Source organism: Lissotriton vulgaris, chromosome 6 (genome assembly GCF_964263255.1).
Source record: "Lissotriton vulgaris chromosome 6, aLisVul1.2, whole genome shotgun sequence".
NCBI lineage: Eukaryota > Metazoa > Chordata > Amphibia > Caudata > Salamandridae > Lissotriton > Lissotriton vulgaris.
In genome coordinates this window covers 190,330,857-190,352,257 of record NC_141694.1, presented here as the reverse complement: position 1 = coordinate 190,352,257, position 21,401 = coordinate 190,330,857, and positions in this window count along the sequence as shown.

The following is a 21,401-nucleotide window of genomic DNA, read 5'->3' as shown; positions in this document are numbered from 1 at the left end:
ACTGAAATGCATGTCCCAGGGCTCCTTGGAACAGAATCTGAAAGCAACAAAACTGTGGGTAGTGCACATTCTTGTACACCACAGCAAGGTTTTCTTGAAGAGTGCCACCCAGGGCAAAGTTGTCCTGGACTACCTCCTGATGACAGCACCACTTGTGATCAGGAAAACAGCGCCAACTATGACTATCGGCTCTTGTGTTTAGTGATCTTGCCAGAGGGATGGCAACCAGCCAGGCCTCATTTACTTGCACTCAACCTCAGAGTCTTCCACCATCCTGGATTGGGAGGTTGAGATCCCATGCCTCCCTTCTTGTTGCCATTACCAAATCACAGCTGTACTTTCTGGCAAAAAGTAAATGAATCGACAACAAAGCAAGCTTTCAGGCCAGGTGAAACACCCACAGGTTGATGTGTAACACCTACTTTTCATGCGATCATAGTCCTCTGATCTCTGTTTCCTCCAGATGTACACCTCATCCCAGATGTAGCCTTCCCTCGCATCAGGTTCTCCTCTGCAGACCACCACAGCAAGTTCATCCTTAGGCCCGCCATGCTTCTTATGATTGCCGTGCTTCTTATGATGTCCTACAGATCGCCCCCATGTTGGGGTCACTATATGCAGAGGCACCACTGGAGAGCTCTCCAGTCCCAGGATGCATGCCTCACCAGTACAGTGCAGGAAGCCTGCAGACCTAGCAGGCAAGCAACCTTCAGGAAAGGAACTTGAGCTTCCTTCTGAAACATTGGAACCACGTCCCAGATGTTCTGGAGAGAAGTTAAAGCCTGTAAGGAAATTGTGTCCTGTACTTTTCCTGTATACAGGATGCACTGTAAGAGCTCTAGGTGACACTTCGGCAGATTGATGGAAAAGCCCATGTCAAACAGCAGGTATGCTGTAGCCTATAGGTGGTCCAACACTATATATGTGTGTGTGTGTGTGTGTGTGTGTGTGTGTTTGTGTGTGTGTGTAGCAAACGGCTTTCAGCTGCAAAACGCGTCTGGACATTGGGAAATAAAACAGGCTAAGCACTTACTTTGGGTCCGTGTCCTGTCTTTCTCTGGCATGTGGCGTGATGCACAGCGCGAGCCAAGGATTGGAATTCTCTCATATATACATATGAAACAAATGGGTTTGCTTAATTAGAACCGCACATCACAAGGTTAAGCCAATTGTAATATGGACATAGTTAAATGACAGGAAGCAACTGTGGCTGGGGTGCTCCTAAGGTATATGACACCTACCCACCAAAGTGTCATTCAGTCCCAGGATTCAAATGAACACAGGTCAAACATATATATGCACAACACCTGAGCACACCAATATCATTATTTCAAGGCTGTACAAACATCTTCCATGCAGCCTTGAAAAAGCCCTGGGGGCGAAACGCGCGTCGGCTGCTGTCTTTTCTCTTGTGAACTGTGGAAATTAAAACCAAACCAGACCTCAACCTAAGAAGATTTGTTTGGACTCCCTGTTTTTCCTTTGAGACTTTCTGGATTTAGAACATATAGGACGCTGAGACTTTACTGATTGTTCTAGAAAAATACTTATATTACTTAAATTTGAAATAATTATATTGGTGTGCTCAGGTGTTGTGCATATATATATATATATATATATATATATATCATGATCAAGGGAGCTTGACTCCCGAAACGCGTTGATGTGAGCTCAAAATAATAAAGCCTAATTATAATTTTCCTTCCTTGAGTGCCGGATGATTTCCTTGTGGAATTGTGGATATCCTATTTTGAAAATATATATATAAACACACAATGCTTTACGGTCTCTTGTGATTTCAGAATCTGCTGCTGCCCGTGAACAAGGAAGTCAATTTTGAAATGCGTTGGGCAATTTGAATATAAATGTAGGAACATGCAGACCTTTTGCACATGCTGAGCTTTATTTTGAAACCCGGTGAGGAGTGCACTTGTTTGGGCAAACTGTGAAAAGGAATATATGCAGCTGGTCCGCCGCTGAGTGCACCGCCGCCAAACATACAGGGCGGTTCTGTGGTTTTGGGAGTGATGAGTGATGTCACTGACCATGTCATGAGTGATGTAATATGTGACGTCATCAGCAGTGCATTGCAGACGCGCAAGTTATAGTGAGTCCAACTAACTATAACGTGGAATTTCAATGGTTTTATGTCAGTAAAATTTCCAGCTAACTATAACTGGTGTGAAACCTATGGTTTTTTCAGTGAATATATATATACTACTTTGCACACGACAGTCATTTGTTTACATTTTCCTAAACATTAGCTTTTTGCTGGGAAAGTTAAACTATGTATGCCATCTCTTTATATGGATGGACAATTAAAGTAATGAGTAAAATATCATCATTGGTTATGATGTATGAAATAGTTGCACTTTAAGAATTTATCTTGGATTCTGGATTTAACCAGCTAATTACATTTCTTTGTGCTCTAATACCATTACTTTTTCTATGTGGATTTAACCTAAGACTGTTGTTTTAAATGTGCTATTTACATTTGATCTATGCAGCTAAAGTCTTTTTTCACTGTTGTTACCCACGTGACACGGGAGGTTACCACCAGGGGGTGGTAACAGAGTGTTAGCATAATGTTAAAAAGGCTTGTGATTGTTTCATTTAACTGCAGCGTGAACAAGGGCACTTGTGCTCGAAACGCGTCGCTGATTTGGTTCTGTGGAGTTGAAATAAACAAGATCATTGCTGACTTGGTGGTCCGTATCCCTTTTGTTGTTGGCGTGGAGGCTGTGGCTACGAGCGCAAATCTGACAGAGGGGGAACTTCGTGCTCATATATATATATATATATATATATATATATATATATATATATTGAGCAGCCAATCATTGAGCTGCTTAAACACTGAGGTTCTCAATACTGCCAGATGTGCTGCAACCACTGCCATAGCAAAGACCTTGGTTTCCAATATCAGCCCAAATAGAAGAACCGTTCATTTGGTATTGGGTGGAATCCACTACGAATCTGCAGGTACTTCATGTGCGACTGCAGGTTTGGTATGTGCAGAAATACACATCCTGCAAGTCAGCAATCACCACCCAGTCTTTCTCTTCCAGCATCAAAAGTACTTGAGACTGGGCAGCATTGTGACCTTTTCTTTGTGAAGGTACAGTTTCAAGAGTTTATGGTCTAGGGAACCTTCTTGGGAACCAGAAAGCACTGGGAATAGCACCCCTGTCAGGCATCTATCATCTACATATTTGTGCATGCGTAATACATTATCTCAGCTTCATACCATCCTGGCCAAAATATTTGGATGTAAAACAAATCCTTTCACCCAAACCACTAATGTTTTTCTTTCCTTAGATTAAAAAAATGCAATTTTCAGTTACAGTAAACTAACTTTAAACTTATGAATTAAATGTACTATAATGTTGTTTATTACTTTGATGTTATTGTACTCATTTCCTGTATCAAATGCAATTCGTGCTCATTGCTGCAGAACGAGTGGAAATATTTTGTTATTCTGTACCCCCAATTGAAAAAAACAACTTTGTAAAAATGATCTTTCTTACTTGTCAAAGACGTCTATGTAACTGATCTCTTCCAAAAAGGACACATCCGAAGTACTTCACCAGATGACCCCAAACAATGAATCTGTATGCAAACCAACACGTTTACGTTGTTTGTATGTGGTATGTTTATAAATACACATAAGACAAAAAAGCCTTTTGATATTTGATTATGTTATTGTTGAAATATGTGATTAAACCTTTCTTTATATCATCATCCTTGCTTTTCTTGGCACATTGAATCATCGAAAATTATAATTCTGCTTAGGGCATTCAAAAGAAACAGTAATCACGAAGACATCCTCTGCGTTTATCCTGTTTTGTAAGTAGAGGGACAGACACCAGCATTTGAGGTGCTGGGATTTGGAACTGGGTCTCTTTAGCTGAAACTGCACTTTTTTCTGCCTTACTTTTGTGCACGCGTTTGCAACCCGTTTTTTTGTAAGATGTAATATCAAAGCACGCTGAATGACTGTAAGAAAGGAAAATCATTTTATGTTTGTTTGTCTGGATTATGTCCGCCATAGAGTGTTCTGAAGACTTTGCCTACAAAATGTGTTCTTATCATGGAATTATTTCCTTGAGCCAGTAAGGGTAACTGATAAAAATGGTAATGGTAACCCTTCTATACTTTATTTTGATGAAAACCCATCCTTTCAGAAGGACCCCAGAACGGGCTAATTTAGACCCTGCAAGGCCTGTGGTAAACTGAGGCTTTTTTCTGAGGACTCTTGCAAAGCGTGTCTTTATTGTTTATATCCTGAGCATAAAGCTAAAGACAGCAAATACTGCAGAACTTTCTCTGCTAAGACACTCAAAGACAGTAAACAAGGCTCCTTTTGTAGCTTCAAACAAAAAAATCTAGTCTGTGGAGAGGAGTGATAGAGACTTTTAGCTGCAGATTCCTTACCTTTGAATTTACCAGGCGTCAGGGTGGATCCGGAAACTTTTTCATGTCGTCGGGTGGCTCAGTTCGGCTCTGTGTGACGTTGGAATCGTTAGCGTTGGTTATGAAGCCGCAGTCACCTATATAGGCCCCACCCAGACATGTGTACGTCAGTTCTATTCTTTCAGCGCCAGTTAAGCACTGATCCAGAGAAGAGCTACCCCTCTCTCTCTTTTTTTGACATTTTGTCCCCAAAAACTTTTTCTTGTGAGTAGAGGATGTCCTCTAGACGTACAGAGTTCAAGCTGTGTGGGGCCTGTCACCATGCCATGTCGGTAACTGACCCCCATCTCGTCTGCTTGTGGTGCCTCCAGTGCAAACACAACACAAAGTTGTGCTCGGATTGCTGGGCCATGGCTCCGAAGGCCTTGCGGGAGTGATCTTTGAAGCTTCTTGCGGCCCGGCAGTCGACACAGTCGAGGGTGACTCCTCGAAGATCCCGGTTCCGTTAAAGGAAGTGAAGGTCGTGGGACCACTCCAAGAGCCCCAAGCCCTCTTCTTCACAATCAAGGTCCTCGGGACACTTGGGGAAGAGGCATAAAAAGAAGAAAAAGTCCAAACGGACTTCGACTTCACCTTGACTGTTGACGAGACAGGTAAGGAGCATCAACGCTCTAGGCTCGGTTCTGCTGAGCCATAGCCTGGTTCATTTCTGGGAGCCAGAGCAACCCATGCTCAAATTAAGGATTTCTCCGAGGCCATGCACTGTGTATTTGAGAGGGCCAATCCCTTCGGTGAGCCATTGGACCCTGAGGGGTCAAAGGAGGGCCACCAGGTTCTACGCCAATGACTCTGGCGCTGGTGGCGTCAAATGGACCCTTTTGTGGATCCAAGTCTTCGCTGGTTGTGCCAACACAACCTCCCCCGGCGTGTGTCCCAAAGTCGATACCTCTGACGCCAACCCCATTCTGATACCCGACGACTCAGTCCGATCAACATCGATTGACTCCGGCGCCGAAGGAGCCAAGAGGTTCTATGCCATTGCCTGTTCATTTTGAGGACGTTTCAGGCTTGGGTGAGGATTGGGAGGGGTCCATGGACTCTTTGGAAAAAAAGCTAGTCATTCCTGTGGAACAATTGGAGGGGTATGAGGATCTTGAAGAAGCCAGTAGACTGGACACATCTCCGGATACTGGTATGCTCTCTCCACCTAGTGTGGCTATGGAGGAGGGAGCATCTTATGCCATGGTAGTGAAGAGGGCAGCAGAGGTCCTTGGCCTGGAGCTGCCCTCGTTGCAGGTCAGGACTAATCTCTTGACTGAGGTGCTTCAGCCTGGGGCTTCCTCGTCTGAACCTCTTTTGCCTTTTAATGAAGCACGCACAGATGTCCTTCTAGGCACATGGTCCAAGCCTAGCACAGGGGCTCCTGTGAATAGGACTATCGCACGCCGCCAGCGTCATTCACCGGGCGATCTAAGGTTCGGCTGCCAACACCCCACCACTGAGAGCTTGGTGATTCAGGGTCCCACATCCCATGGCGCATTCCCTTCTGTTCCTCTGCATAGGGAATCCAAGATGGCTGGGCGCACTTGGGAAGAAGATGATTTCTTCTACCAGCGTGGCATTGCGGTTGATGAATACTGCATGATTATTGGACTGCTTCTCGCAAACCTTTTGGGAAATGGTTGCGTAAGTGCTGCCACAGGTCCCAGAGGAAGCCTGGGCTGTGCTCCCAGGCAGTGAAGGATGGGAGAGATGCAGCAAAATTCACCATCAGGTGTGGCGGATTCATCTACGGTGACCTTACTGCGCCATGCCTGGTTGAGAACATCTGGCTTCTTTGGTGATGTCCATGCTAACCTCATGGACATTCCCTTTGGCCAGAATCATCTTTCTGGTGAGAAAGATGACTCTGCCTTGGAGCGATTCAAGGAATCTCATGCTACAAGCATATTCTTGGGCTTCTCGGTTACAGCTCGCGGCCAATGTAGCTATTGCAGCAATGGAAGGGGTTTTCAACCGTGTCCGCCATATCCTATGCCGACTCTCCAAGTTGTGCAGGAACATGGACATGATTCATTCCGACCTCATGGGAATGGTAGCCAGAAGTCTGCCACCCAGCCCTTGGCAGCTGCAGCCTCCAAGCATTCCTAGCTTGGTTCTGCAAGGCCATGTTACTCCAGCCAGGGGGAAAGTTCAACACCATGTCCTCTGCTGGAGATCCATAACATCGGAAAATGGGTCTTGCAGATCATTCAGGAAGGCTATTACCTTTCTTTCTTCTCCTTCTCTTTTACCGCCAACTCAAGAATGGCTGGTGGAGAATCATCTAGTGTTACTCCGAGAGGAAGTTACAGCTCTCCTGGCTAAAGGAGCTATAGAAAAAGTTTTGAATTCAGAAGTAGGCAGTGGTTGCTACTCTCATTACTTTCTGATGACGAAAAAGAACAAAGGGTTGCGGCCCATTTTGGACCTTCAATCAATCAATCAGGGAATTGTGAAGCGTGCTATTCACCCGTGAGGGTCTCAAGGCACTGAAGGGGGGGATAGGGGGGTGGGTGCATCTCCAGGTCAGCCTTAGAGCCAGGCCTTGAGGCTCTTCCTAAAGGTGTGTAGTGTAGGGGAGCGTTTCATGTTAACTGGGAGCTCATTCCAGGCCTTTGCCGCAACTTAGGAGAAGGCTCTTCCACCCGCACTGGTTCTGCGGATGCGTGGGTTTCTGCTAAGACGAGGTCAGCAGAGCGGAGGTCTCTTTTGGTTACGTGGAAGAAGACTCTTTCGTGATAAAGTAGGAATATGAACCTCCTAGTCTTAAACTAATCATGTACTCTTAACTGTGTGCAAATACCTCTTTATTGTACTTTCCTTCATCCAATCATTGACATTAAATGTGTCAAAACATTTCACAGTAGTTCTTTGAAATGTTCAGGTTTTATAAAGAATCACAATTGTGAAGCCCTCAGTTCTACTCATAAATTATCTGTTTCTTTTGGTTAGGTGGAAGGATACTCTTTTGTAAGGTTTTTGGGTCTGGTGTTGTGGGTGAGTAGCTTGAAGGTTACTCTCTTCTTGACGGGGAGCCAGTGGAAGTCTCGCAGGTGTTTGGGGATGTGCTCATGTCGTAGGATGCCAAGGATCAGCCTAGCCACGATGGATGGTCTGAAATTTGCGTAGCAGGAATTGGTTGATTCCATCATAGAGGGTGTTTCCGCAGTTGTTATGGCTGGATTTTCTGATTAGATGGGATCAGCCCCTAGGGGCCCCTCCAACCCAGCCAGAACGTAATCACATCCCTCCTCAGGACCAACTATCCATCCAGGCACCTGGGTACCTACCTGAGGATGGGGAACCCGCAATATACAAGCTCATATTATTAAAAACACCACTAAATCTATAGGGATACTAAGAATACTCACTGATTACTAGGGATATCCATACCCTACACCACACTTATATTCACATCAGTTGGTCTCGCGGTCACCCCGACCCAGACCGGTCTACCCTAGGGCAGATATGACACACAATCCGGTGCGTCTACACATGGGCCTGCAGAACCCAATGCTCTCTTTTCCAAACGGTTCGCAATCCTGCAAACCTACACGCCAGTCTCCCACCTGACACTCTCACTTACGCAAGCCACAATCTTGTGGGTATCCACGCTGGTCTCCTACCCAACGTTCTCACTAACGCCGCATATCAACGACGACCACATTCCTATGAACACCTATATATATATATATTGGGAAGTCTCTTCACTAAGGGTCTGCTACTACAATATTAGGAGTTAGCCAATTAATATAATGTACCTCTTATTCTTGGCATCATAGGTCCACTCACTCCCTATTTATGTGATCACCACTTACCTGATTGGGATTACTCATCCATTCATGTACCTAGTAAACACCTAGAAGATACATTTACTTAGATTGAACAAGGATATAAGGCGCATTTTAGTTTAATACAAACTAGGGGTTTATTAGAACAATATAAACATTTACACAGATCTGTAACTGACAAAGACTATAGGTAGAACACACCGCTGAAAGAGAAAAGAATTAAACATACAATAGCTTAGGGAATAAGGACAAAATTAAGGGTGGAGTTCACCTGATTAGTGTGTAGTCTTGTTCTAGCTGTCATCTGGGTTCCTCTCTCGTCTGTGCCTTGGCTCATCTCAGACTCTCCCTCTCTCCTGCACTCTTGGGTACACCTCTGCGCTGATCACTTTGCACTGGACTCCTCTCCCCCACGAACTGTCTCCACCTTCCAGCTTCAATCTAATGGTTCCTTCCGCTCTGATCACCGCTCATTCCACTAGCTTATTCACTCTGTCTCTGCACCAATGTCCAAATAACTCCATCTGCTCCCATAGGTTAGTCCACGATCTCTCCTCCGTCTCTTCTAAAAGGCATTACTTCAGACTCCAGCTATTCACACCTCCTCCTGATAAGTAACTGCTTCTGACTGCTTCCTTCAGTTCCAGCTCACTATTCAACTCAGCTCTCTCTCCAGCTTGAACCCTCTCTCTCTGCCAACTCCACTCCACTGCTTTCCACTCCTCCACCTCAACACGACTGACTGGCTTTGCCACCTCCACTCGACTCGACTCGACTCACTGACTCCGCCTCTGCACTTCACTGATATAGAATGCTGTTTCCTCATGGAAAGTTCCAGCCAGCAGCTTCCTCCCACCAATCCCATGCACCAGGCTCCTTGCGCTAGACGCTCCCACAGTGACCAGTCTGCTTGTTTCGTCTAGAGACCTGAGCCCGGGAACAATTCCTGATTAGATTCAGCTCTGGCCGGTTCTCTCCGGTTCGCTTAGGGCGAACAACAACCTTAACTATAAACTTTGCCTTTACCCTGAAAAGCCTCTCAGCTTCATCAAGATGGAGTCCCTCTAGCTCTAGGCCTGTAGGCCTGAAAGGGATGAAATGCCCCTTAGCTCTGCCAGAATACCTACATAAACCATACCAATGTGTCTAATATGTCAAAGCCAATAGGCAATAGACAGGTTAGAGTCAAGAATAAAGGATCTATTATCATATTAAGCAGCTATCCTCTTCTAGGTCTGGAAAAAAGGGCTTAAAAGGGCCAACACAGGCTAAGAATACCTATACTAGATGTGAGCAAGACTAAGGTCTATATCACTGCTAAATAGAGCCCCAAAACTCTGCCATTACATTCCACCCTTAGATCCTTATCTTGCGAACATCAATAAACAACAACATCCATATAAACAAACATCAACACAATCTATCCAACACAGGCTAAGAATACCTATCCTAGATGTGAGCAAGACTAAGATCTATATCACTGCTAAATAGAGCCAAAAACTCTGCCATCCACCCTTAGATCCTTATCTTGCGAACATCTTATAAACAATAACATCCATATAGACAAACATCAACACAATCTATCAACAAATCAAAAACTAAAAAACTCTCTAAAAAGAATGACAACATAAGGAAATTCCACCTGAAACCCAATTGTAGGGAATACAAACCTAACAACCAACTGAAAACAAATCAAAGCACCCTTGACTTGAATGCTGTAACATATCTAAGATTGGATCTGATAACAACAGAAACTAACCAAAGCATCCTCAAACTAAATGTGCCTCAACTTCTAATGATAACTGGTGAAATCTAGTGATGTAGGGACTTATGTGTTGAATGAAAACAGCAAGGGGCCTAAATGGGGCCTACCTACTTCGGACAACTTAAGCCTAAATGAGGCCTACCTACTTCGGACAACTTAAGAACTAAATGTGATTCAACTTCTAAAGAGAAAACAACAAAGGGCCTAAATGAGGCCTACCTACTATAGTCAACTTAAGCTAATGATGACTCATGAAATCTATTGGTGTAGGGGCTTGTTTGTGGAATAAAAATAACAATGGGCCTAAATGAGGCCTACCTACTATAGTTAACTTAAGAAAACATTTTGGTGAAATCTGAGAAGTAGACTTGACAAATTTTTTTCAAGGTTTGGGCAAACATTAATACATAATCATACTAAAAGACACACCTCCCAGAACAATCCAAAGTCCAAGGTAACCACCCTTTGATCAATCAAGGTGAAAATGTAAGAACAATAAAAATAAAGACAACCCCATTACTACAAGATAGCTGGTGTATATATATATCACATAGTTTCTTCACACTGTGGAACACATGTGTGCACCACCATTCAAAAAAAAAAAGTCCTTCATTGGCAAAAACTGTTTTGAAGAAAACAGGAAAACTATAATAGGTGACATGTATTTGCTTTTAAAAGTGGGGCCTGCTTGTAATGATTGAAAACATGGGAATAATGCAGGCCAAGGGATTATAGAAGAAAATCCTTTTGGGAAAATCATGATGATGGAGTCTGTCACAAATTAAAAAAAAGTGTAATTGTGTTCTTCAAAAAAAAAGTCCAATGTCAATTTTGTGGATCAGTGTAGGTCACCACCCTGCATCTTCGGTATCCGGACACTTCCTCCGATGCGGCCATCCACCACCCTTCCGGTCTGGTCTGGTCTGGTTCCATCTTCCAAAAAATAATAAACTAACATAAAAACATGAAAGTAAAAAACTAAAATAAGAAAAGGAAGTGGGGGGGGGGGGCGACCCACACCAACACCACAACCCAGCAACCTAGGACAAGAAAACAAGTATCATTATTCTTGAAAAATAAAATTTTAATTTAAAAAGCACCCCGGGTGCCTTTTATTATTGAAAAGAAAATATCCTAATTAATTAAAAACATTCAAAATTTAACTTTTAATGACATTTTAGCAGGGCCTAATCATACCCTAATCCTCTCTAAGACACCCTTCTCCCTTCAGAGCAGGAGCCAAGCTACAGTATGAAGTAATTTGAATCACTGCCAAATGATGATCTCACAGCAGGAGCAGGGCACTGCAAGCCTCTATTTCCCTGATCAGAGAAGCCCGCCCAGGCCTACTGCCAAGGGCCAAGAGTGTGCAAGAGTCCCTTATCAGCAGGCAATGAAGCTGCCTGCATCAACAGCCAGGAAGAGCGAGTTCCCCCACCCTTACATAAACAAGCCGTCCGCGGAACAAAATTGGATTATGGCCAATCAAAAACAGGACAGGCTGCAGCCGAAGCCTGCAGGGAAAAAAAAACTCGTCTTCACAAATCAGCTGGTCTGCCAAGGTCGACAAACACATTTTTTTGCAAGCTTGTTCCCAGGCCTGATTGCACTAACTAACGAAAGCCAGCATTCTAAAAAAAAACAATTCTGTTACAATGTACTGCTACTTAAAAGCTCCAGTTTCTAAAAAGACTTTTGTCTAACTAATTCAGCTAAAGGCAAGATAATTAAAATAAGGGCACTTATTTAGAAAGGGGCAACTAAGTTTTGCACATACAGTCTGTATTTAAAAAACGAATTAACATGGACCATTGTCAGCTGTTGAAAGAGAAATAATTTTAAAACAACACAAAATGCAGACATATTTCACCATTGTGTTTTGTTCAACCAGGGACAACATGTAATTATGCGTTACAGTGTAATTTATAGCGCAAACTTTTCATATAGACACATTTATAAAAAAAGTTTCATTTTGCATTTGGGAAAATAATAATAAGAATACATATCATTTTTTTTCTTCAAAAGCACACGGTTGCCTTTCACTAATTAAAAGCACATGTTACCATGCACTGTCGGGCAAGATTGATTATTCTCAACCTGTGATCATTGCAACCAGCACATTCCTTTCTAGATGGAAAACCCTCAAAGAAATATTTAATGAAAACAGCCCATAGCATGCATTCTAACGGGCCACCTCCTTAACATTTCACTCATTTTAAATCATGCATTCAAAAATAATTTTCCACACGTCTATGGATGCATATTAAGAAGCGTATTTAAAAGAACACAGCTCTCTCCGTGCAAACCCTTATCTCAATCCGACTGGTTGATTTATAACTTACAGTTCCAAGGCAAACCCACACAAATTCGTAGACGCAGTTCAAAAAGAATGTGAAATGAACAGAACCCTTCGCAAAGCGCAAGATGTTACCTTTCCGTCAAGAAGCTGACAAAGCGCGTAGGCAGACCTAGGAATCAGCAAAAGTCAAAATCAAACCATCAAATAATCCACTGACTTTTATAGTCAGGTCAGATAACCATGCGTGTTAACAGCATGTTAAAAATAAAGACTGCCATCTCAATTCAAGATATTAACCCTTTGGCAGCTCAAGCACAATCATTCCCCAATGTCCATGGATACATGGGAAAGTCATGAGCACATCTCTTCACGTTTACAGATAACACGTACACACATTTTCAAAACGTTATCCCCAAGCACCCGAGAGAGATCCAGCTCTCTCCTGCCAAACGTAATGATAACATGCCCTGTCCAAGCCATTACCACATGGCGCTATTCACAAGCCATATTTACAAGACAAGCTCTTCACAAATAATATATCCAAGGCGCAATGCACAAGGAACACATCAGATCAACATGAGAACATGCACCTCACAAGCCACATTAATATGGCGCTATTCACAAGCCATATTTACAAGGAGCTATATTCAAAGAACTCCACAAATCATATTACAATGAACACATTTCACATTGCACAGCATAAGCAGATGCAGCAAGCAATTTAATGGGCAATTTAAAAGCATTTTTTACACACATTTATACAATTGGACCATTACAAAGATGTAACTGGCTCCCTCATGTAATGCCATCCTTCAACCCTGACAGTTCAAACACCAAGATGAAAACCATTCCTTCCACCCTGAATAAACCAAATGCCATGATGTAATGCAATCTCCTCACGCTGCAACTGTTCAAGCCCATAGGTCACACAGGCTACATAAACTGCAACATTACGCCAGATGGAACCGGCGTTCAGGGCACTCCCTCAGAACACATGGGAAACTCTCTAAGCACATGGCCAGGTCACACAGGTTTCGTAAACTGTTTGTGACGCCAGATGTTATGGCTGGATTTTCTGATTAGATGGGATCAGCCCCTAGGGGCCCCTCCAACCCAGCCAGAACGTAATCACATCCCTCCTCAGGACCAACTATCCATCCAGGCACCTGGGTACCTACCTGAGGATGGGGAACTCGCAATATACAAGCTCATATTATTAAAAACACCACTAAATCTATAGGGATACTAAGAATACTCACTGATTACTAGGGATATCCATACCCTACACCACACTTATATTCACATCAGTTGGTCTCGCGGCCACCCCGACCCAGACCGGTCTACCCTAGGGCAGATATGACACACAATCCGGTGCGTCTACACATGGGCCTGCAGAACCCAATGCTCTCTTTTCCAAACGGTTCGCAATCCTGCAAACCTACACGCCAGTCTCCCACCTGACGCTCTCACTTACGCAAGCCACAATCTTGTGGGTATCCACGCTGGTCTCCTACCCAACGTTCTCACTAACGCCGCATATCAACGACGACCACATTCCTATGAACACCTATATATATATATATATTGGGAAGTCTCTTCACTAAGGGTCTGCTACTACAATATTAGGAGTTAGCCAATTAATATAATGTACCTCTTATTCTTGGCATCATAGGTCCACTCACTCCCTATTTATGTGATCACCACTTACCTGATTGGGATTACTCATCCATTCATGTACCTAGTAAACACCTAGAAGATACATTTACCTAGATTGAACAAGGATATAAGGCGCATTTTAGTTTAATACAAACTAGGGGTTTATTAGAACAATATAAACATTTACACAGATCTGTAACTGACAAAGACTATAGGTAGAACACACCGCTGAAAGAGAAAAGAATTAAACATACAATAGCTTAGGGAATAAGGACAAAATTAAGGGTGGAGTTCACCTGATTAGTGTGTAGTCTTGTTCTAGCTGTCATCTGGGTTCCTCTCTCGTCTGTGCCTTGGCTCATCTCAGACTCTCCCTCTCTCCTGCACTCTTGGGTACACCTCTGCGCTGATCACTTTGCACTGGACTCCTCTCCCCCACGAACTGTCTCCACCTTCCAGCTTCAATCTAATGGTTCCTTCCGCTCTGATCACCGCTCATTCCACTAGCTTATTCACTCTGTCTCTGCACCAATGTCCAAATAACTCCATCTGCTCCCATAGGTTAGTCCACGATCTCTCCTCCGTCTCTTCTAAAAGGCATTACTTCAGACTCCAGCTATTCACACCTCCTCCTGATAAGTAACTGCTTCTGACTGCTTCCTTCAGTTCCAGCTCACTATTCAACTCAGCTCTCTCTCCAGCTTGAACCCTCTCTCTCTGCCAACTCCACTCCACTGCTTTCCACTCCTCCACCTCAACACGACTGACTGGCTTCGCCACCTCCACTCGACTCGACTCGACTCACTGACTCCGCCTCTGCACTTCACTGATATAGAATGCTGTTTCCTCATGGAAAGTTCCAGCCAGCAGCTTCCTCCCACCAATCCCATGCACCAGGCTCCTTGCGCTAGACGCTCCCACAGTGACCAGTCTGCTTGTTTCGTCTAGAGACCTGAGCCCGGGAACAATTCCTGATTAGATTCAGCTCTGGCGGTTCTCTCCGGTTCGCTTAGGGCGAACAACAGCCTTAACTATAAACTTTGCCTTTACCCTGAAAAGCCTCTCAGCTTCATCAAGATGGAGTCCCTCTAGCTCTAGGCCTGTAGGCCTGAAAGGGATGAAATGCCCCTTAGCTCTGCCAGAATACCTACATAAACCATACCAATGTGTCTAATATGTCAAAGCCAATAGGCAATAGACAGGTTAGAGTCAAGAATAAAGGATCTATTATCATATTAAGCAGCTATCCTCTTCTAGGTCTGGAAAAAAGGGCTTAAAAGGGCCAACACAGGCTAAGAATACCTATACTAGATGTGAGCAAGACTAAGGTCTATATCACTGCTAAATAGAGCCCAAAAACTCTGCCATTACAGCAGTCTAGTCTGCTTCTTCTGAGTGCATGGGTGACAGTCTTTCTGCCATTGGGGAGGATCCACTTGAAGGTCTTGCGAAGGATGTGGAGGGTGTTGAAGCAGGTGGAGGTGACGGCGTTGATCTGTCATGGTGAGGGATGAGTTGAGAATGATGCTGAGGTTCTGGGCATGGTCCGTGGGGGTGGGGAGTTGCCAAGGGCGGTGGGCCACCAGGTGTTGTCCCAAGCTGATGGGGTGGGCCCAAGGACGAGGACTTCTGTCTTCTCCGAGTTGAGCTTCAGACACCTAATGCTCATCCAGGCTGCGGCGTCTTTCGGACTTTCAGTCTCTTCTTCAAAATGGAAAGATACATGATGCTCACGTTGGGTCAGGTCTTGGCTGCCCTAGACCAAGGAAACTGGCTGGTAGCGTTGGACTTGCAGGATGCGTTTTTTCAAAAACCTTCATTCTGCCTGCCCACAGGCATTGCCTACTGTTCAAGGTAGGCCACTACCAATTTAAATTCTCCATGCTTCAATTTGGTCTTACCAGTTCCCCTCGGGTGTTCACCAAAGTGATGGCGCTTTTTTGCAGCGCATTTGCGCAGGTTAGGGGGTGTCAGTCTTCCCCTATTCCGAAGACTGACTGTAAAAGGAATCTTCACCCCAGGCTGTCATCTCCCTGTTCCAGACTACGGTGGACCATCTGCATTCGCTGAGGTTCTCTATAAAAGTGCCTGACTCCTTCTCAGACGCTCCCTTTCATCTGAGCTGTTCTAGACACAGTGCAGCTTTTTAGGCTGATCCTCCTGAGCAGCGAGTCCAGGATATTCACGCTATGATACTGATGTTTCAGCCTCTATCCTTGACTTTGGTGAAAATGACTCTGAGGCTGCTGGGATTCATAGCTTCCTAATACTGTTGGTAAATGATGCCAGATGGCGAATGTGAGCTCTGCAGTGGGATCTGATGTTTCAGTGTGCGCAACATCAGAGGAATCTCTCCGACATGGTTCAAATCTCGGAGGGAACTGCAAAGGACCTGCTGTGGTGCCTAGCGGAATGCGATTGGGTCAGAGGTGCCCTCTCCCTTCCCCAGCCAGATCTCACAGTAGTGACAGATGAGGCAGCCATCTGGAGAGGTGGAGATCAGGGGAAACTGGTCTCCGGCGGAGTTGAGGCTCCACATCAATTTATTGGAGCTTTGAGCAATTTGCTTGGCATTGAAAGCTTTTCTTCCCTCTGTCAAGGGGAAATTAATGCAAGTGTTCACGGGCAACACCACCATCATGAGGTACTGCAACTAGCAGGGTGGGGTGGGGTCGTGGACTCTTTGTCAAGAGGCCTTGCTTCTCTGGACATGACTGGAACAGCAGGACATAACCCTGGTGGCTCAACACCTGGCAGGCTCTCTGAAATCCAGGACGGATGGACTCAGCCATTGATGTCTAGCGGATTACGAATGGTGTCTCCAGTCGGAGGTGGCGTAAAGTCTCTTTCAACACTGGGGAGACGCTTGGTTAGATCGGTTTGCCTCCAAATAGAATGCGCAATGTCAGCAGTTTTGTGTTCTGGAGTTTCCAAGGTGGATATTGCTCTGTGCCACTTTTCGTTGTGAGTGGTGCTCAGGCCTCCTGTACACCTTTCCGCCCATACCACTTCTGCCCAGATTTCTCAAGAAGATCAAGAACAACTGGGCCAAAGTCATTCTTGTGGCTCCCGACTATGCATGGAGAGTCTGGCATCCAGAGCTTCTTCGAATGAGCTCAGTTCAACGATTAGCCTGTCCCTTTGGGAGGATCTTCTGTTGCACTAGTAGGGAAGGGTCCTCCACTCAAACTGGTCAACTCTCCTCCTCCATGGGTGTAGATTGAGTGGCAACAGTTGATAATGCTGTACCTTCTTCCCACTGTATGTAATGTTATTTTGGCAGCCAGGTGGCCCCCCACTAAGATAAAATACGCCTGCCTTTGGCACAAATTTGTAAAATATTCTCACCCTTTCCCGGCAGGGCTCTGCTTTAGGTACTCTTAGGGTTATCTTTCTGCTCTGTCCGCTTCCTTGCGGCTGCTGGGCCAACCCTCCTTGTTCAGATCCCTATTGTAAATAGGTTCTTAAAAGGGCTTGTACCTATGTTTGCACCTACGTTCTTTTATCATCTTGCAGTGGGACCTTAATTTACTTCTCACATACCTTATGTGTGCTCAGTTTGAGCCGTTGCACAATTGTCCCCTCCGGCTGCTTACCATCAAGACAGCATTTCTAGTGGTGATAACATCTGTGTGGAGGGTGAGTGAATTACAGGCTTTGTTATGCAAGCCTCCCTACATGATGCTATTTTTGGATAAGGTGGTGCCTCTTTCGTACCAAAGGCTGTGACCTCATTCCATCTGGGTCAGTCGTAACCAGTTGCAGCCGGTCATTTTAGGAGGGAGGTGGGCATACATACTCACAACCATGCATTCACACATCCATTCACAGCACTAATTACCACATATTGAAACATACAGGCACGCATGCACCAAACATTAATATAAAATAATATTAGGAAAAAAAATTACACTTAACTGCAGCTCTGCCTCGGAGGTCCAAGGAGGCTTGGGATCTAAGGTCAGCCAAAAAGCGAAGGAAGCAGTCCCTACGTCGTCACAGAGTGGGTTGGGGTCGGTGAGACTTCAGACCCCACCTCACTCTGTGACGTAGTGTCACTGATTGACACTTGACCCTGGGCGCTTCAGGGTTAAAAACTGAAGTGCCCAGGTGCGAGGCTATGAGTGACGCTACCCCTTGTCACTGAGGAGGAGGAGGAGGGCCTCGAGGTACTTTGTTGCTCTGACGAGGTCACGCCCACAGAAGTTCAGCTGAGGCAAAACAGGAGCCTGCGCATTTAGTGCATGTTCATCTCCTGACTGCCTGACCTGAAAATGAACTGTCTGTCAGGCCGACCTTTGCTCAGCCTGACAGACACTGTTCTTGAGGGGTATGGCCTCTCGGCCCCAATGGACCAGCTGCGGCTGTCGGTCACGCACACTCTAAGGAAGAGGAGTGTCTCCACCGTCTGGACCCAAAAAGAGCACTGTTGTTCTACCTTGACCGCACAAAAGAGATCTGGGTGGACGACCAACTCTTTGTGGGTTCACAGCACCGAGACCGCCCTCATCGCCGCCACCGATGACATCCGAGCCCTGATGGACAACGGAGAAACAGCGGCCCTCATCCTCCTAGACCTCTCCGCGGCATTCGACACTGTCTGCCACCGCACCCTAGTACAGCGCCTCAGCAACATCGGAATCCAGGACAAGGCGCTGGAATGGATCATCTCCTTCCTCGACGGAAGAACACAGAGAGTCCGCCTACCACCGTACAAGTCAGAGGCCTCCGAAGTCATCTGCGGCGTCCCTCAAGGATCATCTCTGAGCCCCACCCTCTTCAACGTCTACATGAGCCCCCTTGCGGCCATCGCACGCAATCACAACCTCAGCATAATCTCCTACGCCGACGACACCCAGCTGATCCTCTCCCTGACCAAAGACCCCGCCTCCGCCAGAGCCAACCTGCACGAAGGGATGAAAGAGGTAGCCGAGTGGATGACGACCAGCCGCCTGAAACTAAACTCTGACAAGACGGAGGTCCTCATCCTGGGCTCTTCACCCTCCGCCTGGGACGACTCCTGGTGGCCTCCCGCCCTGGGCACCGCACCCAAACCGACAGACCATGCACGCAACCTGGGCTTCATCCTGGACTCCTCCCTCTCCATGACCAGGCAAGTCAACAACGTCTCCTCGGCGTGCTTCAACATCCTACGCATGCTACGGAAGATCTTCTGGTGGATCCCCACCGAGACCAGGAAGACCGTCACCCAGGCCCTCGTCACCAGCCGACTGGACTACGGCAACGCCCTCTACGCCGGTACCACCGCCAAGCTCCAGAAGAGACTCCAGCGGATCCAGAACGCCTCAGCCAGACTCATCCTCGACATCCCACGAACCAGCCACATCTCCGGACATCTGAGAGACCTTCACTGGCTCCCCGTCAACAAAAGAATCACCTTCCGCCTCCTCACCCACGCACACAAAGCCCTACACGACCAAGGCCCGAGCTACCTTAACAGCCGGATCAACTTCTACGCTCCCAAACGCCACCTCCGATCAGCCAACCACGCCCTCGCCGCCGTCCCCCGCATCCGAAGAGCGACTACAGGAGGAAGGTCCTTCTCCTACCTGGCCGCCAAGACCTGGAACTCCCTCCCGACCGACCTGCGCCTGACCCAAGACCACCTCTCCTTCAGGAAGAAGCTGAAGACCTGGCTGTTCGAGCAGTAGCGGCACCCCCCCCCTCCCCAGCGCCTTGAGACCCTACGGGTATGTAGCGCGCTCTATAAGTGTCATTGATTGATTGATTGATTGATTGATTGGGTTACGTTAGAGCTAAAAAAGGTTGGGCAGGGCAGAAACGGAACATTTCACCCTGGGTCGTAATCTACTTTAAAATCTGCTATGCCCTGGCTAGGAAGCAGCCTCCTGAGGGCTTGTAGGCCCATTCTACCGGGGGAAAAACTGTGACGTTGGCTTGGGTTGTCCCAGTCCTGGATATCTGCCAAGCAGCAATATGGACATCTCTGCACACATTTGCAAAGCATTACTGCCTGGATAGTCAGGTGCGCAGGAATGGGCATTTCGCCCGTTCAGTCCTGTAGGACTTTTTAGTTTATATAATCTGTCCGTAGCCCCCCGCCAGGATGGGATGGTATGGTTTGGGTATCTATTCAAAGGTAAAGAATCTGCAGCTAGAAGTCTATCAGATGAACGAGTTACTTACCTTCGGTAATGAATTATCTGGTAGAGACAATATCTAGCTGCAGATTCCTTACAGACCCAGCCATGCCTCTCCGCTCTGCAGACTCATTTTATAGGGCTAGGGTTGCTCCCTTTTCAGAGCCTTTGTTGTGACACACACACGTCACAACAAACACACGCCACACCAGCAGCACAGAGACACTTCATGTCTCTGTGCTGCTGGCGTGGTGTGGAAAAAGTGAAAAGGAACTGACATCCGCGTGGCAGGTGGCACCTACATAGATGGCCTGGACTGCTTAACTGGCACGAAGGAAACCTACAACGTCATGTAGAGCCGAATGGATCCACTCAACGATGTGCAGCAGTAATGCTCATTTAAATATTTCTGGATCCAGTCTGATGCCTGGGAAATTCAAAGGTAAGTACTCGGCAGCTAGATAGTGTCTCTACCAGATAATGCTTTATCAAAGGTAAGTAACTTGATCATTAACTCCAACTAAAAAAAAACTTCAGAGAAAGAGGTCTGAAAAGGAGTTGGGTGAGGAGCCACCAAAGAAAATATATAAAGAAAAAGAAAGAAGGGGTGACAAGAGTCTGGATTAGTCCAAGTCAAGGCATACAACTCTTCAGGGCTCATCTAAATCAAAGAAAACAAGGTTAGAACTCTCTGCTCCTTTTGAAACTGCTTTACCTTCTGCTGATATTAAAACTCTTACTTCAAATCCTCCTTGCAAACCGCAAGCGTTGATAGTGAAACAGACGAGACCGTCAATGGCTACTGCATCGTCATCTACATCAATAATAATAAATAAATCACCAAGCACTCAAAACTGAAAGTCCATTAAAGAGTTCATAGAGTAAGTAATCTTCTCAAAATCTTGTCTTTATTCGGTCATCAAATTCAATGGAATCCTTGAACAGCGATACAGCCAACACGTGTTTCGTCTGGTCTGTGTAAGACCTTTAGACTTCTTCAGGGCCGTCAGCGTATGACTTAATAATCAAAAACTTCCACACTGGTTCAGCTTTACCTATCAATTTGTAAAGTAATTCTCATGTAGCACGTCTTAATCTCATCAAAGTAATCCTTAATTTCAGTAATATAGTAGTCACTATCAATATGTAGCTTGGCTCTGTCCAATAATCATTATCCCACGATATATCTCCTATTTTCCTTCTTTAGTATTGCCTGCTCGGAGAGTTCTCCAGTATCAACATTCTTCCGTGTTCCGCGTGCTACATCAATAATAACTATCACTACAATGTCTACATCCTCTTATTCATCAAGA